Source organism: Symphalangus syndactylus, chromosome 15 (assembly GCF_028878055.3).
Source record: "Symphalangus syndactylus isolate Jambi chromosome 15, NHGRI_mSymSyn1-v2.1_pri, whole genome shotgun sequence".
In the NCBI taxonomy this organism is placed as follows: Eukaryota; Metazoa; Chordata; class Mammalia; order Primates; family Hylobatidae; genus Symphalangus; species Symphalangus syndactylus.
Window position 1 is genome coordinate 86,366,469 of NC_072437.2, and position 27,701 is coordinate 86,394,169.

The following is a 27,701-nucleotide window of genomic DNA, read 5'->3' on the forward strand; positions in this document are numbered from 1 at the left end:
ATGAGGCAGCAGAAGGCACAAGGAGAATAGGGTAGGTAGGGCAGTGTTGGAGACGGTTAGCAAGCTCTCTAGGCCCTGCTCTGGGTTCCAGGCCTAGTGTGACACTGACTAGCTGTGTGCCATGACCAAGCTGCTCAACAAGTCTGCGCCTCTGTTTCTTCATGGGTGTCATGAAGGGATTAGACTCCATGATTGTTAAGGTCTGTTCCAGTTCCAGCGAACAAACTGCAAACAAGCAAAACAAACAAAGACTGCCTTGTTTATTTTCATGAAAGCATTTGCTAATCTCTTTCCAATGCAGCCAGTCTCCTTGTTTACCATTTTGTGCTCCTCTCAGGCCCCAAGACAGTGCTTTTTATTTTTAGGGATAAGCAAATAGTTCAGTTTGACCGGAGCATGGGAAGAAAGCAGGAGGGCAACCAAGAGGAATAGAACCTGAAAGGGGATCTGGGGTTGGACCATGAAGGACGAAGTACTCCTAGACTTGGGCATAAGAACACACTGTCCTGGTGCCATTCTTTAGACCAGAAAGGATCAGAAGGGTCCCAACCCCTTAGGACAGGAAAGGGCTGAATGAGGACCAGAGACAGGTTAGAGTCCTCCCTGATCCTCATCCAAGCCCTTTCTTGTCCCGAGGGGGCTGGGAGTCTGTGGGGCTGAGAGACACTTCTTTGTCTGTATTGTGCTCTGGATACCTGAGAATTCCCCAGCCAAGTGGGGGAACCTCAAAGGTTATGGCCTTTTCCCTAATTGCATCAGAGCATACAGTTTGTGTAGCCCTATGTTCTACAGGTGGCCAAGAGCAGCTGTTTTCAGGGGAGAGGGGACATGGACGTGAGGACTAGAATTCCCCATGCCAAAGTGTGGAGCTCTTCATATGTGGGAGGGAGCTGGGAGTGGGAAGAGGACAAGGGCAGCTGCAGGCTTTGCCAGCTCTTCTGTATAATTAGGGTAATTAGCATGTTCACCACCTTAAACATTTGGCATTTATTTCTGAAAACATTCACAATTTGCTCTTCTAGCTATTTGAAAACATACAATAAATTGTTGTTTATTTCAGTCATCCTACAGTGTTGTAGAACACTAGAACACATTCCTCTTACCTAGATGTCCATTGATCAACTTTTGTGGCCATTAATCAACCTCTGTCTATCTCTCCCTGCCTCCTCCCCTTCCCAGCCTCTAGTAACCACTATTCTACTCTCCACTTCTATAAGATCAACTTTTTTAGCTTCCACATATGAGTGAGAACATGCAGTATTTATCTTTCTATGCCTGGCTTACTTCACTTAACATAATGTCTTCCAAGCTCATCCATGTTGCCACAAATGACAAATTTTGTTCTTTTTAAATCAATAAATAGTATTCAATTGTGAATATATACCACATTTTTCATCCATCTTTCTGTTGATGAACATTTCGGGTGATCCCTATTTTGGCTATTGTGAATAGTGCTACAGTAAACATGAGAGTGCAGAGATCTCAACAAGATTCCGTAACCTTACTACTGAGTATATATCCAAAGTATTTTATTCTTTTTGATGCTATTGTAAATGGAATAGTTTCCTTAGTTTCTGTTTTTGGATTGTTTATTGTTAGTGTATATAAATGCAACTGATTTTTATGTATTGATTTCCTATCCTGCAACTTTGCTCAATTTGCTTGCTTATTAGTTCTATTGGGGTTTTGTGTATGTGTGTGTGAATGGTATCTTCAGGTTTTTCTACATATAAGATTTTATCATTTGCAAACAGACATAATTTTACTTATGTATTTCCAATTTGGATCCCTTTTACTTATTTTTCTTGCTTAATGTTACTGCAGCTTTCTATCCAGGAAATGAGGATTTGAACGGTGATGGGGAGGTGAGTAATGGCTGGATTTGGAACATATTTTATGGGCAGAACAAATGGAACTTGTTGGCTCAGAAGTGGGTGGTGGAAGAAAGAGGGAAGTTAAAAGTGACTTCTAGGTTTATGGATGGATTAACTGGCTAACTTATTGTGGTGCCATTTGCTTAGACAGAGTAGATGGGGGGATGCAGGCCTAAGAGGGGAAGAGAAAAGCTCCATCTGGGCCACATTAAATTTGGCCATGATTGTGGATCAGATAGATAAAAGCAAGAGAAGGAGGGAAGAAGTCGGAACACAGACCTCTGGGGAAAGCTCACACGTAGAAAAGGGATGGAAGAAGAGTCATCAGAAGGTGAGGCAAAGAAGAGCGATCTGAGGGGTAGAAAAATAATCAAGAAAGTCAGAGAAACAAGGGAAAAGTTTCAGGAAAGTGGCAATGGTCAACTATGCAAACAAGAGGGGAAGGAAGGTGAAGACTGAAAGAGGATTTTTTATGGAGGAACAAGGAGGTTTTTGGTGACCTCTGACAGAACATTTTCAGCAGAGTGGATAAGGTCTCTGCCTGAGTGCAAGTGAGCTGAAGATGCAAGTGAGTGAGGGACGTGCTTTAAACAAGTCTAAAGTGCTATGTGTGTAAGGCAGTGTTGCTATTTCTGTTGCCATGGAAACAGAAACCATTTAGGAGAACTAAAAGCCACTTAAAATCCCCGATTCTAATCCATGATATCCGCTTGATCTCTTGAGAAAGATAATGACAAAAACCAGTTATTAGAGGGGCAGGGCAATTTTAGGTTTCTTCTTTTTAGACATAGCCCCTAAATGGAAAGTTTCCCCCCTCTTGAGAAGGGAGCTTGCACTAACATCTACACTGGCTTCTAAAAAGCACAGATGACCTGCTACACTTCCTGACTTTCTTGCTATTGGTTGGCACTGTTCATAAATATAATTTGCTGTTTCACTTTTCTTTGAAATGAGCAACGTGAATTACTCAGAGGAGAAAGGCAGGAGAGATAGAGGCAGCAGAAGCCAGGGCAGCTGAAAGACAGAGACCTTCAGGTGGGCATTTTAATCTTTGTTTTGTTAATTCAGTGTTGAGAATCGTGACTTGATGATCACATAATGGTCAGAGGAGTAATTTTTTAAAAGTAAATTTGTTTTGTTCTACTATAAATGTTATTTTCCTATCATGTACATGGTAGTTTAAAAAATACTGTGGAAGTACAAAAATGTTGAAGGAAGCCAAATTCTCCACCAAAATAGCCTCTATTGATATTTGGGGATTTTCCCTTTGTGTGTGTGTGTGTGTGTGTGTGTGTGTGTGTATGCACGTATAACTTTAGTTTTCATAGTTGCATCCCCGCACTATGGACAAGTTTATATTCATTTCCTCCATTTCAGTCTATGGTTTTTCCATGTTGCTGTGAATTCTTTGTAATCATAAATTAAAGCTGCTGCATATTATTGCATTGAGGAACTTTACTATACTTCCTCCATTTTTGGCTGTGATTCTATTTTTCATAGTTTGGGTCCTTTTATTATATGAGATATATTTTTTCCATTCAGTGTCTTGTTTTAGGGGCAGAAGAAGTTAAATCTGAGCACATATATTTCAATGGTTTTGCTCAGAGGCACAGTGAGAGTGAAAGAGTATGTGAGATCATGAGCATATAATCTGTTCCTTACCCCACTGGGACCCTACTCAGTGTTTCTCAACTCTGGCTGCACATCTAGCCAGAATCACCCGACTCTGAGGAGATTAGAAAATTACCCCTAGAATAATTGAAGCTTGACTTTTGGAGATCAGTGAGTCATCTGCAGTATTTTGTCTTGTTTTCCAGAAACTTCTCAGGTGGTTCTAATGGGTGGTCAGCATAAAAACAGATAACCTAGGTCATTCAAAATATTTTTCTGTCTCTGAAATATACCTGAGAGTAATATGTATTAGGACAAAGGGAGGTATAATTTCAGGCAAGCCAACCAAATCTCCCTTTCAACACTACATAAATAATGCAAATTATAAAATAATTTGTGGGAAACATAAGACTTCTAGAAATTTCTATCATCTACTCAGCCACATAAAATCTTGAGATGAGAATCTACTTGTGTTTCTATTTACTAATGTTTTAAAGAGATGGATTTGTTTCCAGTGCTTCGGTGGTTAAAAGTTAGAGAATTTGAGGCTCTACTATGTTCTAAATGTATCTGAATCATGCCCATATCTGCTAGAATCTGCCAAGGCAGCCAGGCTTCCTTTCTTTTGCAAACTCTTCAAGATTAAACACAAGGTGGATATTTAATAGCTGGCCAGTTCACTAACACACTGTGAGCACAGCAAAGATCGATGGGATTGGATTTGGAGGCAGAAGGTGGCTCACTCTGGCTTTCAGGAGCCCCATAGACATGGCACTTACCTTGTCTGGACCTCATATCCTCAGGAGGGAAGTGGACAGAGTTTATGCCAGGGCTGTGTTCTGGTTTCTCCCATCAGGGACTGGAAACAGAGCCAGAGCCCCTAAACCACACTGAAGCATTTGCTGTCGCACTCTTAGCCTGCTGCAGGCCAGGAATCATCCCAATGAGACCAGCAGCATGTTAATTAAATTTCTTGTGTTGACTCAGTGGAGAACACCTGTTTAGTATCTTCTTTAATGAATGTAAACATTCACATAGTACTTTACTATTTACAAAACATGTTTACAGGCATCAGTTCATTTGATCCACATACTAGCCTTAAGAACTGGAGGATGTAATTCTTATTTTAAAGATGGTTAAGATGAGACCAAGAGAACATAGGATCTTTCCCAGGTGGAACCAGAACTGGTCCAATCTGGTTGAGCCCAGGGCACATGGTCCTTTCTTACAACTTAAATAATAGCTATTGTGGGAAATTGGTTAAACAAATTTCATAATGTTTATATAATTGGCTATTCTGTATCCAGTTAAATGATGACATTGATGTTGTTAGTTGGCAAAGAAAGGTGATCATGACACGAAATAAGAAAAAAGCAAGATACAAAACAGCATTGTAAGTGTGCTCATTTTTGTTTAAAAATACTTGTATATATTTCAAGAAAGATGAAAAAACATACATGCAAAATTTTAGCTATGTCTGGTTGGTGGTAAAGTTCATTATTTAAGTTTATTTCAGCTTGTATTACATTGTAATTTTTTTTACCATGAACATGTACTACTTGTGTAATAAAAATAAAGGAAAGTAAATAGAATTGTTCATGTGTTTCTGGTTGGCTCTTCTCCAGATGAAATGGCCCCATCTTCTTTCACTTGACCATAAAGAAGGCTCCTATTTAATTATCTGAGTTTTGTACATTATTGTCACAAACCTTATTGTGATTGTTAGCTAGTACTGACTGAACTCTTCACATGTGTTGGGCACCAAGTTAATCACTTAACATCCATTTTTTTCATCAATACTCACTCCAGTTCTCCTTTGGCAGATGAGAGTTTGAAGCTCAGAGGGCTGCAGTAATAAAAGAGACTAAAAGGCAGAGCTGAAACTTAAACCCAGGACCCTTTTAACTCAAAAGCACATGCTTTCATTCATTATATCACTCTGCCTCCTATCCACCTGGGATCACATGAGCAGCCTCCATTTTGGAGGAAAGATGATATATTTTTTCAGCGTACTCATTGCTGTGTACATGAGTACATGATGGTTACCTTGGGCATCATTAGCATTTCCTGTGTACTCCAGAATCAAAGATCCTTTCTGCTTTTCTATAGTTTGCTCTGTGCACCAGATATCTGAGGCACTCTAGTTCCCCAAGGGTAAGCCTTTAAGATAAAAGCCTCACAAGGGATTGTGCAATTACCCATTGAACTCTGGCTAATGCGGCAGCCAAACTGGATAATACAAAGAAAGGCAAGCATTTTGCTGTGGGTGCTCAGCGTTGCTAGAGAGCTTTTTGAAATCCATGTCAGAAACCCCTAGCACTGTATTTCTTTATTTCTCAGGATATTGGCCACTGCCTCCTTTGTACTGCAGTTACTTATGTACAGTATGTTCTATTGGACCAAGACTCTGACATTGGAGTCCTTGCATAGAACCTAGCACATAAACTCCATTGAGAATAAAGGCATTGTGTAAATAAATCATTTCACCCAATGAATGCAGACTTTAGTTACAGCTAATGTTTATCTCTGTTGAACTTTATTAACCTCTTTATATTAATTGACCCATGGAGAAAATATAATCTTGACAGAATTTAAAGGAAAACCTCTTCCAATGGATTGATGACTTTGTGGCAGTATGGTCAGTCTTTTGACAAAGAAATCTAATTATTATTCAAGAGGCCCAGGATAAGGGTCTAAGCAGTGAGTTAGAGTCAAGAAATTCCGAAGTCGGAAAGGTCCTTAGGAAGAGCTGGGACCAGAGGCAGAGTTTTTTTTGCCTCTCTGGTGTAAAGTCCTTAAGGGAGAGGTTTCAAAAAAGTACAGGAAGCAGACTATAGAAAGAACAGAAGAAAGGAGAGAAAGGAGGGGAGTAGAGGAGAGGGGAGAGGAGGGAAAGAGATGGAAAAGGAGAGAGGAAAAGAGGGGGAGGGAGCCAGTTTACTCTGGAAGTTTAAATATTGATTAAGCTGGGAGAAATTAAAATAATTTAGTCTGCCATTATTACCTATATTTTATATTATATAAATAAGAATTTATTATAAAAAAGATAATTTCCCATATAAGTCTCCTCCCATAAGGCTGTAGAAACAGCATCCTACCTTGTTTGTACCTCTAGTACAGAAAAACAATCATCTAAAGAGTATTTGAAGGCATCCTAGATTCTTTTTTCTCTTTTGTCAAATTATTATTTTTAAAGTATTTTAAATTTGTATAAATTTATGGATTACACATGCAATTTTATTACACATATAGATTGCATAAATTGTGTAGTGGTCAAGTCAAGGCTTTTAGGGTAACCATCACCTGAATAACATTGTATCGCAGATTCTTTTAAGTAAGTTGGTTTCTTTTTATTTTGAGTCTTACCTTAAAAATAAGGTAAATTCACTGAGAGATATGTAAATCTTTTGTAAATTCACTGTTATCTTGTAAATTCACTGAGAGATATGAAGGTGACTCCCTTTGTTAGTTGTAAGAGGCACAAATCCCTATTGGGAACTTGTTGGCACAGAGTCAGAGAAACAGTTTGCTACCCTCCAAGATATAAAAGGTGCTGCTTCCTACAGTGTTTAGAACAGAGCACCATTTGGGTACCCTCTGTGGCTGCCTTCTGCTCCCATGCCATGCCATTGACAATTGACCCTATATTCCTGTTCCCAGACTTTAGATTTGAATTTCAGGAAAGGAAAATTTTCAAGGAAAAACACATTAACATCATTTCATTGTAAAAACCATATGAGTTCTTTCCCACCCCTCCAGAACATATTAATTGTAAGGCATAAAATGAGGGCGTTGGATAACAGCTTCATTAGCTCATTTATTGATCTGAGCACATTCATGTGCTTCACGCTGGGGCCTGGGGTACAGCAGTAGACACGTGTTTGCCTTCCGTGGGCAAACAGTCTGGTGGGTAGGGATAGACAGGAGACAACTGCTGCCCCTGGAGTAAATGCTGGATGGGAAACCCAAGGGTCTGCAAACAGCCAAGTCGTGGAGGGATCAGAGAAGGCTTTTTCTGAAGAAAGTGATGTTTAGAAAGAAACAGGAGACTGGGTAAGCAATAGCCAGGAAATGAGCTGGAGCTCAGAAGAAATGGGCAAGAGAGAGCCTGCAGTGTTGGGGGCCTTGAAATAAGCTTCATGAGACTGAATATCCTTTACTGAGAGGATGGTGGGGAGAGAATATGCTGGATAACAAGATCGATACTATGAAAAGCCTGGAGATGAACTTGACTCTGAGATGATAATGGGTTTTAAGTGGAAGAGTAATGTGGTCAGATATGCATTTTGGAAAGGTCACTCTGGCCACTGTGTGAAAAATGAATTGACAACAGCCAGAGTGGAGATAGGGAGCCATTGAGGAGGCTGTGCCCATTGTCCAGGTGAAAGAGGACAGCCTGTACTAGACCGGTCTTGAGCTGACCCCTGAGATGAAAGGAGGGAGTTGGTGGAGCCTGCTGGGTAAACAGGCCAGGTCTGCCACAGAGGAGACACTGGGCAGCAGGACAAGCAGGAGTTGAGGAGAGCCCATGGTTTACTTTTGCTCCTGGCCCTCTCTTCTTTAGGTTTCAGATACCCACTGCCCCCATGCCACTGGCAGCAGGTGGGGTGGCAACAGGAATGACAATGCATGGTGCCAGGCAAAGTGCAGCTGTGTCCCTGGCTGTCACCTGTGCTGCCTCCTGGGGTCCTCTCAATAACTCTGAGAGGTTGAGTACTTGCTGATGGTCGCACAGTTTGCAAAAGGAAGAGCTAGGATTTGGGTTCAGTTGGGATTTATTCCAGAGGTTTTCCATGATATCGCAATGTCTCTATGTCATTTTAGGAAATACACATGATGTTTAACAAACTACCTTTGTAAATAATTTCTCTAAGAAGTGAATTTAATAGTGGAATATGAAATTCTGTCTCAGAGAAATGAGAAAGAGAGGGAGTTTTAATTTGAATAAATGGGCTTGTGAGGAGCCCCTGAGTCATGTCATTTAGTTACCTTGATTATGGACAGGGAGGACCCTAATGTTGATCAATCCGTAGCAATTTATTGGAATAAACAGGACAATGTCTCTATGATAACACTTGCTGTTCTTCTGTCTTGGAAATCAGAGACCCAGATAGAAAACAATTCTGTGATTCTGTGGTCTTCCTTAGATCAGACATTTGGTGAATAACAGATACCTCCAACCTTTCTAAATACAAGGATGAAGTGTATTAGAAAATGAAAAATATATTATTGAGATTTTTACACAAAATTAAATTCATAATCAGCATCATAGACTCATGTGTTATATTAACCAAGGAGAGCTGAGGAAAGTTTTGAGAGCCAGAGAGAGGGCAACATTTAGTCAAAATAATGTTTTTAAACAAAATGAAGCCGTATCTCTAAGGAGCTCAGAGCTCTTCATATATGATGTTTTTGTTGAGTTGAATTTTTGTTTATTTGGTGAATGTTAGTGGTAGGATGAATGTGCAAGAGAAGCTAGCTTTTGGAGTCTATTAAAGAAGGAAACAAGGAGAATTAGTAAAGACAGAGGTGGGAAGAAAGAGGTCTGAGGTAATGCCATACATCTTGTTCTTGAGGGCAGAGGTGTCCCCTGGCATGCTTGGATGCCAAACTTCTGCTAGGTTTCAATCCCTGCTACATCCCTGGGGATAAGTTGTTCTCTGGGAGCATTATCTCTTCAAAATAAAACAAGAAAGAATGAAATTGTACAAGAACTCCCATTTTAAGGGAGTAATTGTCTGCAAATGTGTTCATAATCAATAGGCACCGTTTCTGCACAGGGAAATTCTCAACAAAGAAACTTCAGTGAGGCTGAGTATGGTGGTTCATACCTGTAATATCAGCACTTTGGGAGGTCCAGGCAGCCGGGTGGCTGGAGCCCAGGATTTTGAGACCAGCCCGGGCAACATGGCAAAGCCCTGTCTCTACTAAAAAGTACAGAAAGTTAGCTGGGCATGGTGGCATGCACGTGTAGTCCTGGCTACTTGGGAGGCTGAGATGGGAGGATCGCTTGAGCCTGGGAGGTCGAGGCTGCAGTGAGCCATGATCGCACCACTGCAGTGTAGCCGGGTGATAGAGCGAGATCCTGTCAAAAAAATAAAAAGAAAGAAAGAAAAAAAGAAAGAAAGAGAAAGAGAGAAAAAGAAAGGAAGAAAAAGAGAGAAAGAAAAAAAAGAGAAAGAAAGAAAAAGAAAAAGAAAGAAAGAAAGAAAAGAAAGAAAGAGAAAGAAAGAAAGAAAGAAAGAAAGAAAGAAAGAAAGAAAGAAAGAAAGAAAGAAAGAAAGCAAGCTTGCTTCATTGGATAATGTACAAATTGACCAATCAAAATGACAGAGGGAAAAAACTTGTCAGCAAAAGATAGAGAAAAAAGCATCTATTGCTAAACTGTCAAGACAATGCTGATGCTTACAGGATCTGACATTTTGGCCACACAGACACTTTCCAAGCTGTCATTTTTCAGCCATGCAAATCTTTGCCCTAATGACAGTCTGACAGTACACATCTTTTTGAGGTGTCTCTTCCTCCACCTGTCTGTGTGCATTTGTGGCAGAGGATATTATTACCACACATTTGGTGGTCTGGGCAAAGTTCTCCTTTCAGTGGAAGAAGGCCACAGCCAGTTCACATTGTACTTCCACCCACTCCAAGCTAGGCCCAAGAGTCAGTGCTTCAACAAGACCAGCAGCCCCAGGGAGAGTTCAGGCAAGGAAGGTGGCTCCTATAAGATCTCAAGAGCCAAAGAACATTCTAGAAAGAGTAAGAGGTAGACACAAGCTGAAGAGTGGATCAGTAGCTGGGAGGGGTTACTGAAAAGTTGGCAACCCAACTAACATGATTTCAAAAAAAATGTTCTAATTAGAAAACTAAATATCATACAAGACAGTGTATCTGAACTTCAGAATTAAAATAAGAAACCAAGATTTTAAAATTCAGAAGTTATTTGAGGGGTTTCTAAACTTTCTCTGTGCATTCTGGGATTTAGTCAGGAGGTAGGTTGGAGAGATGAACCAATAGCCAACATTCCCAACATCCCTGATATCCTCCTCACCCACACACAAATCCTGGTGGATTCCTGAGAATCTGAGGAGAGATGGAGAAGGGAGGCTGGAACATTTGCTTATATAAGAAGCCAATTTGATAAGGCAACTACAAGGGAGTAGTTGTGGCAGAGGATATTATTACCTGAACGCATTTGCTTCCCCAAGGGGACCCTTCCCTGTTGTGGCAATTGCATATTAAAGCCAACCCACTCTTGACACAAGAGTTGACCCAGATCTACCCACAATGGAGAGCGGAACAGTTTCAGAGACTGCTCCTCAGGGGCTTCAAGCTGTTCTTAGGAATCTGTAGAATCCTATGACCAACTCACCAAATTTTCTGTCTACTGAGCTTCAGGGCAAGTCAGGCTCTGTTTAGTTGGGATCCAAGGGGAGAAGACTCTGTGAGCTTTGAGACTTCCAAATGTGGCATCTTAACTAAAGGAACTGCCAAGAGGAGGGTAAAAATGAGACAAGTAAAGCTGCACAGGTCCCAGAGGGGAAACTTTAGTCTCCCTGCAGGGTGAATTATCAGGCCCCTGGACTCTGGCTGAAAAGTCCTTCCCTGTCCCAGAGCTGTTGAAGAGAACCTCTGCAATACAGAGAAAGTGAATTGGAGAATTTCCTCCTCAGGGGACTTCCAGAGCCATAAATCCTTATTAACTGTACCAGTTTACAGTAGATCTGCCAGCAAACTCTTCACCAATGGCCCAAAGTGCTGACTTCATGGTTAAGTGGCATTCAGAAAGCAAAGTGTCACTAGCCTGGTGGCCAGTGAAGTGACTCATACTTTGGGGGCTCCTTGAGGCACTTTGTGGGTGACAGGGTAGAGGAAAAATCAGTGCAGCAAAATTCTCCAAGGCACTGAGTCCATGAAAACAAGGCCCTGTGAGATTCACTCCCCTCCATCCCACTTCCTCTGGAAGCTCAGAGACCAGATCCGTTTCACATTCAAAATATGTCACAATTTCAGATCCTTTTATCTGTGTTTCTGTTTTGATCTCCAAGAACTTAATTCACCTTGACTTTTTGAAAAAAAAACTTCTGAAAGCACAAGACCATTCTTGGAAGGCCAGAAAGGTCTAGAAAGCTTGGCATTTCTGACGTGACATTTGGAGCCTGTTACAAATAAACTCTTGAGTTGTCAGCTTGGGTCTCCAGAGTAGACTCTCAGTGATACTTCCCTGTTCTGGAGGACCGTGTTAATTCAGCACTCTGGGGCCTCTGGGATTCTGAGGAACAAATGTGTTGTAGAATCCTCTCTGCACAACTTCAGAGAGCTTATTCTGTCAGCCTTTGCAATAACAACAGCTAACACTTAATATGGCACTTTCTCTGTTCCAGGCCCTGACCTAAGTGCCATTCATGTATTATCTCACTTCATCCTTACAACCCTATGAAGTAAGAACTATTATTAGCATTATCCTCTTTCTTTTATTTTTTAAATTAATCTTTTTTTTTTAATTTTTCTTTTTTATTGAGACAGTGTCTTGCTCTATTGCCCAGGTTGCTCTTGAACTCCTGGGCTCAAGCGATCTTCCTGCCTCAGCCTCCCAAAGTGCTAGGATTACAGGCATGAGCCACTTTGCCTGGCCGCGTTATCCCCTTTTACTGATAAGGAGCTGAGGCCCAGGGAGATAAAGTAATTTTCCCATGGTCATAGAGGTAGTCCATTAATGAATCAGGATTTAAATCCTGAGGTTGCTGCTCTGCTACTGCTTCCCTGCAGCTAAGAGCAACACCTGTCATGCTTCTCACCATTTTTTATCATTAAATCATTTCTCAGCCTTGCTTTTATATATTTACTAGTTCCCTGGGAAAATTTTGCCTCCTTAATGCTTGTTCTAGGTCCCAATTCCGAGGTTTAATAATAATAGTTAACATCACTGAGCGCTCCTCACTCTGTATGAGACAACTCACCTTCATTATGCCATTTATAGACAGCATAACTGAGGCTCAGAGAAGATAGGTCACTTCTGCAAGATCTCACAGCCAGTAAGTGGCAGATGTGGCCTGCTACCTTACACCAACTGTCTCCTGTGAACACTTCTATTTGTTTTAATTTATTTGTCAAATTGACAAATAATAACTGCATATTCATGGGGTATATATTGATGTTTCTATACATATAATGTTTATTGATCAGATTAGGGTAATTAGCATATCCATAATGTCAAATATTTATCATTTCCTTTTGTTGGGATCATTCAATATCCTCCTTTGAACTAGTTGAAACTATTTAATTCATTATTGTTAATTAGAGCCATCTTACAGTGGTACAGAACGTTAGAACTTACTCCTCTCATCTAGTGGTAATTTTGTATCCTTTACCAAATCTCTCCCTTTCCCCCACTCTTCCAGGCCTCTGGTTTCCTCTGTTCTACTTTTTACTTCTATGAGATCAACTTTTTTTACTATTCCACATATGAGTGAGAACATATGGTGTTTGACTTTCTGTTTCTGGTTTAGGAAATATAATGGACTTAACATAATGTCCTCCAGTTCCACCCTTGTTGCCACAGATGACAAGATTTCATTCCGTTTTATGGCTGAATAGTATTCCATTGTGTATATATACCACATTTTCTTTATCCGTTCATCTGTTGTTGAACACTTAGGTTGATTCCATAACTTGGCTATTGTGAATAGTGCTGCAGTAAACATGTGAGTGCAGACATCTCTTAGGCAAACTGGTTTCAAAGCTTTTGGGCAAGTACCCAGAAGTGAGACTGATGGATCTTATGGTAATTCTATTTTTAGTTTCTTGAGGAACCTCCACATAGTTCTCCATGGTGGCTATACTAGTTTACAGTCCCACCAACAACACATGAGTTCCCTTTACTCCACATCCTTGCCAACATTTGTTTTTTCATCTTTTTGATAATAGCCATCCTAACTGGGGTGAGATGATACCTCATCATGGTTTTCAGTTGCAAAATCATCACTGATGATTAGTGATGTTGAACATTTTTTCATATACCTGTTGACCATTTGAATGTCTTCTTTGTAAAATGTCTGTTTAAATCATTTGCCCATTTTAAAATTGAATTTTTTTTGCTGCTGTTGAGTTGTTTGAGTACCTTGTATATTCTGAATATTAGTCACCTGTCAGATTAGTAGTTTGCAAATATTTTCTCAAATTCTGTAGGTTGTCTTTTCACTCTGTTGATTGCTTCCTTTGCTGTGCAGAAACTTTCTAGTTTGATAATCCCATTTGTTTATTTTTGCTTTTGTTGCCTGTGCTTTTGAGGTTTTATTCATGAAATCATTTCCCAGACCAGTGTTCTGAAATGTGTGTCCCATGTTTTCTTCTAGTAGTTTTTATCATTTTGGGTCTTATATTTAAGTCTTTGATCCATTTTGAGTTAAATTTTGTAGAGTGAGAGGTTTGGGCCTAGTTTCTTTCTTCTAGAGATATCCAGTTTTCCCAGAACCATTTATTGAGGAGACTGTCTTTTCCCCAAAGAGTATTCTTGGCACCTTTGTCAAAAATCAGTTTGCTCTAGATATTTGGATTAGTTTCTTGATTCTCTATTCTGTTCCATTGGTCTTTGTGTCTGCTTTTGTTAGTAACATGCTGTTTTGGTTACTATAACTCTGTAGTATATTTTGAGGTTTGGTAGTGTGATACCTCCAGCTTTGTTCTTTTTGCTCAGGTTTGCTTTAGCTATTTGGGTTCTTTTGTGGCTCCATACAAAGTTTAGAACTTTTTTCTATTTCTGTGAAGAATGTCATGGGTATTTTGATAGGAATTGCATTGAATCTGTAGGTTGCTTTGAGTAGGGCTGTCATTTTGACAATATTAGTTCTCCTCTATGAGCATGGGTTGTCTTTCCATTTGTTTGTATCCTCTTCCATTTATTTCATCAGTGTCTTGTAGTTTTCCTTGTAGAGGTCTTTCACCTCCTTGGTTACATTTCTTCCTAAGGTTGTTTTTTTGTTTGTTTGTAGCTGTTGTAATGGGATTGCCCTCTTGATTTTTTTTTCAACTAGTTCATTGTGTAGAAAACACTACTGATGTTTGTATATTAATTTTGTTTCCTGCAACTTTATTGAATGGTTTATTAGTTCTAAGAGTTTTTGGTAGAGTCTTTCTATATATAAGATTATCATCTGTAAACAGGAACAATTCGACTTCTTTCTCTTGAATATGAATGCCATTTATTTATTTCTCTTGCCTAATGACTCTGACTAGGATTTCCAGTGCTATATTGAATAAGAGTGGTGAGAGTTAACATCATTGTCTTGTCCCAGTTCTTAGAAGAGAAACTTCCAGCTTTTTCTAATTTAGTAAGATGTTTGTTGTGAGTTTGTCACATATGGCCTTTTTATATTGAAGTACTTTCCTTCTATACCTAATTGTAAGAAGTTTCTGTCATGAAGGGAGCTTGAATTTTATCAAAAGATTTTTCTGCATCTATTGAGGATCATATGGCTTTTGTCTTTCACTCTATTGATGTGATGTATGATGTTTATTTATTTGCATATGTTGAACCATCCTTGCATCCTGAGATAAATCCCACTTGATCATGGTGTATTGTGTTTTTGATATGTTGTTTGATTTGGTTTGCTAGTATTTTGTTTGGCATTTTTGCTTCTATATGTATCAGGGATATTAGCCTGTAGTTTTATTTTTTTTTTCTCATGTCCCATTCAGTTTTGGTATCAGGGTTATGCTGGCTTCATAGAATGAATTAGGAAGAATTAATTCCTTCTGCTTCAATTTTTTGGAATAGTTTGAGATGAACTGATATGAATTCTTCTTTAAAGATTAAGTAAAATTCATCAGTGAAGCCATCTGATGTTTCTTTTTGGGAGACTCTTTATTACTGATTCGATCTTACTATGTGTTTTTGGTTTATCCAGGTTCTGTTTTCTTCATGGTTCAATCTTGGTAGGTTGTATGTGTCTAGGAATTTACCCATTTCCCGTAGGTTTTCAAATATATTGGCATATAATTGTTCATGGTAGTATGGTAGTCTCTAATGATCCTTTGTATTTCTGTGGGATCTGATGTGATGTTTCCTTTTTCATTTCTGATTCTATTTATTTGGTTCTTCTCTCTTTTTTTCTCAGTTTAGCTAGTGGTTTGTCCATTTTGTTTACCTTTTCAAAAAACCAGCTGTTCACCTTTTGTATTTTTTTAAGTATCAATTTTATATTTCTATTCTGCTATTACTTCTTCTACCAATTTTGGGCTTAGTTTGCTCTTGCTTTTCTAGTTCCTTGAGGGGCATTTTTAGGTTGCTTATTTGAAATCTTTTTGATTTCTAATGTAGGCATTTATTGCTATAAATTTGCCTCTTAACACTGCTTTTGCTGTGTCCCATAGTTTTTGGTATATTGTGTTTCTATTTTAGTTTGTTTCAAGGAATTTTAAAATTATATTCTTAATTTCTTTCTTTACCCACTGGTTATTCAGAAGCATGTTGCTTAATTTTCATGTATTTGTATAGTTTTGGATGTTCCCCTTGTTATTGCTATCTATTTTTGTTCCCTTGTGGTCAAATAAGTTACTCGATAAAATTTTAATTCTTAAAAAATTTTTTTTGAGACTTGTTTTCTGTCCTAATATATTGTAAATCATGGAGAATGTTTCACATGCTGATGAAAAATAAATATGTATTCTGCAGCTGCTGGGTGAAATGTTCTGTAAATGTCTGTTAGGTCCATCTGGTGCATGGGGCCATTTAAATCTGATGTTTCTATGTTGGTTTCCCGATTAGATGATCTGTCCAGTGCCAAGAATTGGCTGCTGAGTCCCCAGATATTGTTGTATTGGGGTCTATCTCTTCCTTTAGATTTAATATTTGCTTTATATATTTGGGTGGTCTAGTGTTGGGTGCATATATACTTAAAACTGTTACTTTTTGGTGAATTCATCTTTTCATCTTTTTATTATTATATAATGTCCTTCTTTTCTCTTTTTAGAGCTTAACCTGAAGTCTGTTTTGTCTGATATAAGCATAGCTATTTCTGCTCACTTTTGATTTCCGTTTGCATGGAATATCGTTTTTCGTCCCTTCACATTCAGTCTATGTATGTCTTTACAGGTTAGATGATTTTCTTATAGGCAGCATATAGTTGGGTCTTGTGTTTTTAAAATCTATTAGGCTAGTCTATGTCTTTTAAAGGGGGAATTTAATCCATTTACATTCAACGTTATTATTTCTTGGGAGGTGAGGACTTACTTCTATTATTGTATTGATTCTTTTCTGATTGTTTTGTGTATCTTTTGTTCCTTACTTCTTCTCTTATTGTTTATCTTTGCAATTGAATGGTTTCCTGTGGTGATAAGGCTTGATTCCTTTCTGATTCTCCTTTGTGTATCAGCTTTACTAGTAAGTTTTATAGTTTCGCATGTTTTCATGAAAATAGTTATCATCTTTTCACTTCCAGATATGGCTCCTTTGAGCATTTCTTTTAAGGCTGGTCTAGTGGTGATACATTCTCTTAATTTTTGCTTGTCTGGGAAAGATTTTATCTCTCCTTCATTTCTGAAAGATAGCTTTGCTTGGTATGATATGCTTCATGGACAGGTTTTTTTCTTTTGGTATGTTGAATTTATTATCCCAATTCTCTCTCGACCTCTAAGGTTTCTGCTGAGAAATCCACCCTTAGGCCAATGAAGATTCCCTTATATGTGGCTTGATGCTCTTCTCTTGCTGCTTTTAAAATTTTTTCTTTGTCTTTGACTTTTGACAGTGTAAGTATAATGTGACTTGGGGAGGATCTTTTTGCACTGAATTTATTTGGAATTTTTTTAGCTTCTCGGACCTGGATGCCCATCTCTCTCTCAAGACTTGGGAAGTTCTCTGCTATAATTTTATTAAACATGTTTTCCTACGCTTTTCTCCTCTCTTTGCCTTCTGAAACACCCATAATATGAGCATTTCTTTCCTGAATGGTGTCCCATAAATCCTGTAAGCTTTTTTCATTTCTTTTTTATGCCTTTTTTTTGTCTGCCTGGGTTATTTCAAAAGACCTGTCTTCGTGCTTAGAAATTCTTTCTTCTTGGCCATTCTGTTGTTGAAGTTCTCTATTGTATTTTTATTTCATTCATTGAATTCTTCATCTCTAGGATTTCTTTTTGGTTCTTTTTTATGATGACTATCTTTTTCGTTGAATTTCTCATTCAAATTGTGAATCATTTTCCTGATTTCATTGAATTGTCTGTCTGTATTCTCTTATATCTCACTGAGTCACCTTCAGATTGTTATTTTGAATTCCTTTATTTGCATTTCATGTATTTCCTTATGATTTGGGTCTGTTACTAGAATTATTATTTTCCTTATGAGGTGTCATGTTTCCATGCTTTTAAATATTTGATGTGTTCCTATGCTGATTTCTACACATCTGGTGGAAAAGTTTTCTCTTTCAATTTTATGGAGTAGGTTTCACAGGGCAAAGCTTATTCATATAAATGTGTCCTGGAGTATCAGTTCAGTGAGGTGAGTAGATCTTGGTTCTATATAGACATTTTAGTGTAGTCTTCATGTGGTTTCTTTGGCTGTAATCCACATTAGTGGCATTTGCAAGTCTCTCAGTGGCCTAGGCTGTAAGAATTTGTAGTGATTGCCAGATGTGGGCTTCCTGGGCTGTTTCTCAGATAAAGGGCATGTGTGTACACATGATGGGTCAATGAACTACAGGTTAAGTTTGCTAGGGTTAAGGCTATGGGGCTGTTACCCTGGCTGGGAGTATGTGAATGCAATTGCTCAGTCAGCCTGGGGGGTAGAGGGCATGCCTGCCAGGAGTGGCTTGCAGGGATATTTCTCAGTCTCAGGATGCAGGTACATAGCTGCTTGGATGGCCTGAGGGAACATTTGCTGGGGCAACCCATTAGGCTGTTTCTCTGGCTCAGAATGTGGACACAAGTCTGCTTGGCTTGCCTGGGGACATGCCCTCCAGGGGTGCCCCACAGGGCTGTTTTTCAGGACTGTTGTATAGGTGCACAATTGCAAAGCTAGCCTAAGACTGGTTTGCTGGGCGTGACCTCTGGGGATGTTTCTCAGGGCCAAGACTCAACTGCACAGCTGCTCACTTGGCCTGGGAGCATGTTTCCTGTGGACATTTCTATGATCTATAAAAAGTGTCCTATTTGCCCTTGCACAGTATGTGGTAGCTCTTGGAGCTAACATTCAAGACAAGCTCTAAAGTTATTAGATAAAACATACAGTACTATTGTGGGAAGAGCTGTAGATTGCAGGGTGGGGTATTAAAGTAGGAGCCTCTTAGTGTGGAGAATTAAAAACCGCAAAAGAGTGGTTAGATGAAAGTGAGGAGGAGAAGGGGAAGCCTAATGTGGCTGCAAATTTGCCTAGACCATCAAATCCTATGGGTCCATGTCTAATACTTGCGCTTTAAGAGCACATTGCAGTAACACTTGTTTGCCTAGTGATGATGTTTACCAAGTTCCCTCAAATATGTGCTTGTCAGAATAGGGTATGCAAAATCAGTGGAAGACTGTCCATTCCACATGAAAATCTGATTATCTGGAGAGGCAGACATGATGTGTCTGCCTGACATATATCCTCCAAAGAGCAAGGAGAACTAATCTTAGGCTGCAGTAGTTTTTATACAAGTGCCATAGGAATAAAAAAAAAATAGAGAGACCCTTGGGAAATGTCAGTTGCTAAGGTGATCTGCAGAAGGCCATGTAGATGTTGAAGAAGATTATTTGGATTGGCAAGAGTTAGGCACATTGCAGGTTGAGGAAGGGGGGGGATTAGGAAGAGGGGCAGGTTAGAGACCAAAGAGAGTGGCATGAAAGGCACAGGAACACGCATGAAGAAGTGCAAGCCCAGGTCTTGGCTGCCTGGTCTTGAAGAACAGTAAATTAATAAAAATAATACCAGTGTCATAGTTTCAAAATGTCTTTACATGCATTATTATATTTGCTTCTTTTGGAGCCCTCATCAGATATGGGGTTGGGGGGCATCATTCTCATTTTATTTTATTTTTTTTTATTTATTTGTTTTATTATACTTTAAGTTCTGGGATACATGTGCAGAATGTACAGGTTTTATACACAGGTATACATGTGCCATGGTGGTTTGCTGCACCCATCAACCTGTCATCTACATTAGGAATTTCTCCTAATGCTATCCCTCCCCTTGTCCCCCACCCCCTGACAGGCCCTGATGTGTGATGTTCCCACTCCCTTGTGTCCATGTGTTCTCATTGTTCAACTCCCACTTCTGAGTGAGAACATGTGGTGTTTGCTTTTCTGTTCCTGTGTTAGTTTGCTGAGAATGATAGTTTCCAGCTTCATCTATCTCCTGCAAAGGACATGAACTCATTCTTTTTTATGGCTGCATAGTATTCCATGGTGTACATGTGTCACATTTTCTTTATCCAGTCTATCATTGATGGGCATTTGGGTTTGTTCCAAGTCTTTCCTATTGTGAATAATGCTGCAATAAACATGTGTGTGAATGTGTCTTTATAGTAGAATAATTTATAATCCTTGGGTATATACCCAGTAATGGGATTACTGGGTCAAATGGTATTTCTGGTTCTATATACTTGAGGAATTGCCACACTGTCTTCCACAATGGTTAAACTAATTTACACTCCCACCAACAGTGTAAGAGCATTCCTATTTCTCCACATCCTCTCCAGCATCTGTTGTTTCCTGACTTTTTTTTTTAAATGTAAGTTCAGGGATACATGTGCAGAACGTGCAGATTTTTCACAAAGGCATACACATGCCATGGTTGTTTGCTGCACTCATCAACCCATCCTCTACATTAGATATTTCTCCTAATGCTATCCCTCCCCTTGCCTCCCACCCCCTGAAAGGCCCCAGTGTGTGATGTTCCCCTCTCTGTGTCTATGCGTTCTCATTGTTCAACTCCCACTTATGAGTGATAACATATGGTGTTTGGTTTTCTGTTCCTGTGTTAGTCTGCTGAGAATGATGGTGTCCAGCTTCATCCATGTCCCTGCAAAGGACATGAACTCATTCTTTTTTATGGCTGCATAGTATCCCATGGTGTATATGTACCACATTTTCTTTATCAAGTCTATCATTGATGGGCATTGGGGTTTGTTCCAAGTTTTTGCTATTGTAAATAAGCTGCAATAAACATACGTGTGTATGTGTCTTTATAGTACAATGATGTATAATCCTTTGGGTATATATCCAGTAATGGGATTGCTGGATTGAATGGTATTTGTGGTTCTAGATCCTTGAGGAATTGCCACACTGTCTTCCACCATGGTTGAACTAATTTACACTCCCACCAACAGTGTAAAAGCATTCTTATTTCTCCACATCCTCTCCAGCATCTGTTGTTTCCTGACTTTTTAATGATTGCCATTCTAACTGGTGTGAGATAATATCTCATTGTGGTTTTGATTTGCATTTCTCTAATGACCAGTGATGATGAGCTTTTCTTCATATGTTTGTTGGCTGCATAAATGTCTTCTTTTGAGAAGTGTCTGTTCATACGCTTTGCCCACTTTTTGATGGGGTTGTTTGTTTTTTCTTGTAAACTTGTTTAAGTTCCTTGTAGATTCTAGATGTTAGCCTGTTGTCAGATGGATAAATTGCAAAAATTTTCTCCCATTCTGTAGGTTGCCTGTTCACTCTGATGGTAGTTTCTTTTGCTGTGCAGCAGCTCTTTAGTTTAATTAGATCCCATTTGTCAATTTTGGCTTTTGTTGCCATTGCTTTTGGTGGTTTAGTCATGAAGTCTTTGCCCATGCCTATGTCCTGAATGATATTGCCTAGGTTTTCTTTTAGGGTTTTTATGGTTTTAGGTCTTATGTTTAAGTTTTTAATCTATCTTGAGTTAATTTTTGTATAAGGTGTAAGGCAGGGGTTCAGTTTCAGTTTTCTGCATATGGCTAACCAGTTTTCTCAACACCATTTATTAAATAGGAAATCCTTTCCCCATTGCTTGTTTTTGTCAGGTTTGTCAAAGATCAGATAGTTGCAGATGTGTGGTGTTATTTCTGAGGCCTATGTTCTGTTCCATTGGTCTATACATCTGTCTTGGTACCAATACCATGCTGTTTTGGTTACTGTAGCCTTGTAATATAGTTTGAAGTCAGATAGTGTTATGCCTCCAGCTTTGTTCTTTTTGCTTAGGATTCTCTTGGCTGCATAGCCTCCTTTATGGCTCCATCTGAAATTTAAAGTAGTTTTTTCTAATTATTTGAAAAATGCCAATGGTAGCTTGATGGGAATAGGATTGAATGTATAAATTGATTCTTCCTATCCATGAGCATGGAGTGTTCTTCCATTTGTTTGTGTCCTCTCTTATTTCCTTGAGCAGTGGTTTGTAGTTCTCCTTGAGGAGGTCTTTCACATCTCTTGTAAGGTGTATTCCTAGGTATCTTATTCTCTTTGTAGCGATTGTGAATGGGAGTTCACTTATGATTTGGCTCTCTGTTTGTCTATTATTTGGGTATAGGAATGCTTGTGATTTTTGCATATTGATTTGTTTCCTGAGACTTTGCTGAAGTTGCTTATCAGCTTAAAGAGTTTTTGGCTGAGATTATGGGGTTTTATAAATATACAATCATGTCATCTGCAAACAGAAACAATTTGACTTCCTCTCTTCCTATTTGAATACACTGTTTCTGTCTCTTGCCTGATTGCCCTGGCCAGAATTTCCAATACTATGTTGAATAGGAGTGGTGAGAGAGGGCATCCTTTTCTTGTGTGTATTTTCAAAGGGAATGCTTCCAGCTTTTGCCCATTCAGTATGGTATTGGCTGTGGGTTTGTCATAAATAGCTGTTATTATTTTGAGATATGCTCCTTCAACATCTAGTTTATTGAGTGCTTTTAGCATGAAAGGCTGTTGAATTTTATCAAAGGCCTTTTCCGCATCTATTGAGATATTCATGTGGTTTTTGTCATTGGTCCTGTTTATGTGATGAATTATGTTTATTGATTTGCATATGTTGAACCAGCCTTGCATTCCAGGGATGAAGCCAACTTGATCGTGGTGGATAAGCTTTTTAATGTGCTGCTGAAGTTGGTTTGCCAGTGTTTTATTGAGGATTTTCACATCAAGGTCCACCAGGTATATTGGCCTGAAATTTTCTTTTTTTGTTGTGTCTCTGCCAGGTTTTAGTATCAGGATGATGCTGGACTCATAAAATGAGTTAGGGAGGAGTCCTTCTTTTTCTATTTTTTGGAATAGTTTCAGAAGGAATGGTACTAGCTCCTCTTTGTACCTCTGGTAGAATTCGGCGGTGAATCCATCTGGTCCTGGGTTTTTTTGGTTCGTAGGCTATCAATTATACTGACTCAATTTCAGAACTTGTTATTGGTCTATTCAGGGATTCCACTTCTTCCTGGTTTAGTCTTGGGAGGGTGTATGTGTCCAGGAATTTATCCATTTCTTCTAGATTTTCTAGTTTATTTGCATAGAGGTGTGTATAGTATTCTCTGATGGTAGTTTGTATTTCTGTGGTGATATCCTCTTTATTATTTTTTATCGTGTCTATTTGATTCTTCTCTATTTTCTTCTTTATTTTTCTGGCTAGTGGTCTATCTATTTTGTTAGTCTTTTCACAAAAAACAGCTTTTGAATTCATTGATTTTTTGAAGGGTTTTTTGTGTCTCTATCTCTTTCAGTTCTGCTCTGATCTTAGTTATTTCTTGTCTTCTGCTAGCGTTTGAATTTGTTTGCTCTTGCTTCTCTAGTTCTTATAATTGTGATGTTAGGATTTCTATTTTAGACCTTTCCTGCTTTCTCCTGTGGACATTTAGTGCTATAAATTTCCTTCTAAACATTGCTTTAACTGTGTCCCAGAGGTTCTGGTACATTGTGTCTTTGTTCTCATTGGTTTCAAAGAATTTATTTATATCTGCCTTAATTTCATTATTTACCCAGTAGTCATTCAGGAGGAGGTTGTTCAGTTTCCATGTAGTTGTGTGGTTTTGAGTGAGTTTCTTTCTTTCTTTTTTTTTTTTTTTTTTTTTGAGACAGAATCTTGCTCTGTCACTCAGGTTGGAGTGCAGTGGCACAATTTCAACTCACTGCAACCTCCAGCTCCTGGGTTCATGCCATTCTCCTGCCTCAGCCTCCTAAGTAGTTGGGACCACAGACGCCTGCCACCACGCCCGGCTAATTTTTTGTATTTTTAGTAGAGGCGGGGTTTCACTGTATTAGCCAGGATGGTCTTGATCTCCTGACCTTGTGACCCACCTGCCTCAGCCTCCCAAATTGCTGGGATTATAGGCATGAGCCACTGCACCTGGCCTTGAGTGAGTTTCTCAATCCTGAGTTATAGTAGATTGCACTGTGGTCTGAGAGACAGTTTGTTATTATTTCTGTTCTTTTGCATTTGCTGAGGAGTGTTTTACTTCCAATTATGTGGTCAATTTTAGAATAAGTGCAATGTGGTGCTGAGAAGAATGTCTATTCTGTTGATTTGGGGTGGAGAGTTCTGTAGATGTCTATTAGGTCCACTTGGTCCAGAGCTGAGTTCAAGTCCTGAATATCATTGTTAATTTTCTGTCTCATTTTTCTTTCTAATATTGACAGTGGGTTGTTAAATTCTCCCACTATTATTGTGTGGGAGTCAAAGTCTCTTTGTAGGCCTCTAAGAACTTGCTTTATGAATCCGGGTGCTCCTGTATTGGGTGTGAAGGAGTGGGTTGCCCCTCCACACCTGTGGGTATTTCTTGTTAGGTGGAACAAGAGACTTGGAAAAGAAAGAGACACAGAGACAAAGTATAGAGAAAGAAAAAAGGGGGCCCAGGGGACCGGCGTTCAGCATACAGAGGATCCTGCCAGCCTCTGAGTTCCCTTAGTATTTATTCATCGTTCTTGGGTGTTTCTCAGAGAGGGGGATGTGGCAGGGTCATAGGATAATAGTGGAGAGAAGGTCAGCAGATAAGCACATGAACAAAGGTCTCTGCATCATAGACAAGGTAAAGAATTAAGTGCTGTGTTTTAGATATGTATACATATAAATATCTCAATGCCTTAAAGAGCAGTATTGCTGCCCGCATGTCCCACTTCCAGCCCTAAGGCAGTTTTCCCCTATCTCAGTAGATGGAATATACAATCGGGTTTTACACTGAGACATTCCATTGCCCAGGGTCAGGCAGGAGACAGATGCCTTCCTCTTGTTTCAACTGCAAAGAGGCATTCCTTCCTCTTTTACTAATCCTCCTCAGCACAGACCCTTTATGGGTGTCAGGCTAGGGTACAGTCAGGTCTTTCCCTTCCCACGAGGCCATATTTCAGACTATCACATGGGGAGAAGCCTTGGACAATACCTGGCTTTCCTAGGCAGAGGTCCCTGTGGCCTTCGACAGTGTTTGTCTCTCTGGGTACTTGAGATTAGGGAGCGGTGATGACTCTTAACGAGCATGCTGCCTTCAAGCATTTGTTTAACAAAGCACATCTTGCACAGCCCTTAATCCATTTAACCCTGAGTTGACACAGCACATGTTTCAGGGAGCACAGGGTTGGGGGTAAGGTTACAAATTAACAGCATCTCAAGGCAGAAGAATTTTTCTTAGTACAGAACAAAATGGAGTCTCCTATGTCTACTTCTTTCTACACAGACACAGTAACAATCTGATCTCTCTTTCTTTTCCCCACAGGGTGCATATATATTTAGGATAGTTAGCTATTCTTGTTGCATTGACTGCTTTATCATTATGTGATTCCCTTCTTTGCCTTTTTTGATCTTTGTTGGTTTAAAGTCTGTCTTATCAGAGACTAGGATTGCAACCCCTGCTTTTTTTTTTTTTTTTTTTTTTTGCTTTTTCTTTCCATTTGCTTGGTAAATATTCCTTCATCCCTTTAGTTTGAGCCTATGTGTGTCTTTGCATGTGGGATTGGTTTCCTGAATACAGCACACCTATGGGTCTTGACTCTATCCAATTTGCCAGTCTTTGTCTTTTAATTGGGGCACTTAGCCCATTTACATTTAAGGTTAATATCGTTATGTGTGAATTTGATCCTGTTATTATGATGCCAGCTGATTATTTTGCACATTAGTTGATGCAGTTTCTTTATAGTGTAGATGGTCTTTACATTTTGGTATGTTTTGCAGTATCTGTACTGGTTTTTCTTTTCCATATTTACTGCTTCCTTTGGAGCTCTTGTAAGGCAGGCCTGGTGGTGACAAAATCCCTCACAATTTGATTGTCTGTAAAGGATTTTATTTCTTCTTCACCTATGAAGCTTATTTTAGCAGGATATGAAATTCTGGGTTGAAAATTCTTTTCTTTAAGAATGTTGAATATTGGCCCCCACTCTTTTCTGGCTTGTAGAGTTTCTGCAGAGAGATCTGCTGTTAGTCTGATGGGCTTCCTTTTGTGGGTAACCCGACCTTTCTCTCTGACTGCCCTCAACATTTTTTCCTTCATTTCAACCCTGGTGAATCTGATGATTATGTGTCTTGGGGTTGCTCTTATTGAGGAGTATCTTAGTGGTGTTCTCTGTATTTCCTGAATTTGAATGTTGGCCTGTCTTGCTAGGTTGGGAAAGTTCTCCTGGATAATATCTGGAAGTGTGTTTTCCAACTTAGATCCATTCTCCCCGTCACTTTCAGGTACACCAATCAGACATAGGTTTGGTCTTTTCATATAGTCCCATATTTGGAGGCTTTGTTTGTTCCTTTTCATTCTTTTTTCTTTAATCTTGTCTTCATGCTTTATTTCATTAAGTAGATCTTTCAATCTCTGATATCCTTTCTTCCATTTGATCAATTCTGCTATTGATACTTGTGTATGCCTCACAAAGTTCTCATGCTGTGTTCTTCAGCTCCATCAGGTCTTTTATGTTCTTCTCTAAACTGGCTATTCTAGTTAGCAGTTTCTGTAACCTCTTATCAATGTTCTTAGCTTTCTTGCATTGGGCTAGAACATGATCCTTTAGCTAGGAAGAGTTTGTTATTACCCACCTTCTGAAGCCTACTTCTGTCAATTCGTCAAACCCATTCACCATTCAGTTTTGTTCCCTTGCTGGTGAGGAGCTGTGATCCTTTGGAGGTGAAGAGTCATTCTGGCTTTTGGAATTTGGGGCATTTTTGCACTGGTTTTTCCTCATCTTCATGGATTTATGTACCTTTGATCTTTGATGCTGGTGACCTTTGGATGGGATTTTTGCATGGGTGTCCTTTTTGTTGATGTTGAAGTTATTACTTTCTGTTTGTTAGTTTTCCTTCTAACAGTCAGGCTCATCTTTTGCAGGTCTGCTGGAGTTTGCTGGAGGTCTACTCCATACCCTGTTTGCCTGGGTATCACCAGCAGAGGCTGCAGAACAGCAAAGATTGCTGCCTCCTCCTTCCTCTGGAAGCTTCATCCCAGAGGGCACCTGCCAGAAGCCAGCCAGAGCTCTCCTGTATGAGGTGTCTCTGTTGACCCCTGCTGGGAGGTGTCTCCCAGTCAGGGGGCATGGAGTTTAAGGACCAACAGGGTTTGGGGATCCACTTGAGGAGGCAGTCTGTCCCTTAGCAGAGCTCAAGTGCTGTGCTGAAAGATCCGCTGCTCTCTTCAGAGCTGGCAGGCAGGAACGTTTAAGTCTGCTGAAGTTGTGCCCACAGCCGCCCCTTCCCCCAGGTCCTCTGTCCCAGGGAGATGGGAGCTTTATCTATAAGCCCCTAACTGGGGTTTCTGCCTCTCTTTCAGAGATGCCCTGCCCAGAGATGAGGAATCTAGACAGGCAGTCTGGCTATAGCAACTTTGCTGTGCTATGGTGGGCTCTGCCCAGTTCGAACTTCCTGGCAGCTTTGTTTACACTGTGAGGGGAAAACCGCCTATCCAAGCCTCAGTAATGGCGGATACCCCTCCCCCACCAAGCTCACACATCTCAGATTGACTTCAGACTGCTGCTGTGCTGGCAGCAAGAATTTCAAGCCAGTGGATCTTAGCTTGCTGGGCTCTGTGGGGGTGCATCTGCAAGTGATCTGCAAGATCACTTGGCTCCCTGGCTTCAGCCTCCTTTCCAGAAGAGTGAATGGTTCTGTCTTGCTGGCGTTCCAGGCTCCACCAAGGTATGGAAAAAAAACTCTGCAGCTAGCTCAGTGTCTGCCCAAACAGCAGCCAAGTTTTGTGCTTGAAACCCAGGGCCCTGGTGGTATAGGCATCCAAGGGATTCTCCTAGTCCGCAGGTTGCAAAAACCATGGAAAAAGCAGAGTATCTGGGCCAGATAGCATCATCCCCCATGGCACAGTCCCTCAAGGCTTCCCTTGG

At 39.8% G+C, this 27,701-nt stretch overlaps 1 protein-coding gene across 11 annotated transcripts in view; it reads left to right on the plus strand.

Moving 5' to 3' along the window:
* The first annotated feature begins 2,785 nt into the window (after window positions 1-2,785).
* CYSLTR2 (cysteinyl leukotriene receptor 2) overlaps window positions 2,786-27,701 on the plus strand; it is a 60,321-nt gene continuing 35,405 nt past the window's right edge. For 3 of the 11 annotated variants that reach the window (XM_063619177.1, XM_063619178.1, XM_055244359.2), the window contains exons 1-2: window positions 2,786-2,909; window positions 26,699-27,501. The gene's annotated coding sequence lies outside the window, so the exon portion shown is untranslated. The remainder of the gene's footprint in view (window positions 2,910-26,698; window positions 27,502-27,701) is intronic. The other 8 variants (XM_055244353.2, XM_055244354.2, XM_055244351.2 and 5 more) reach the window with 5 other exon arrangements.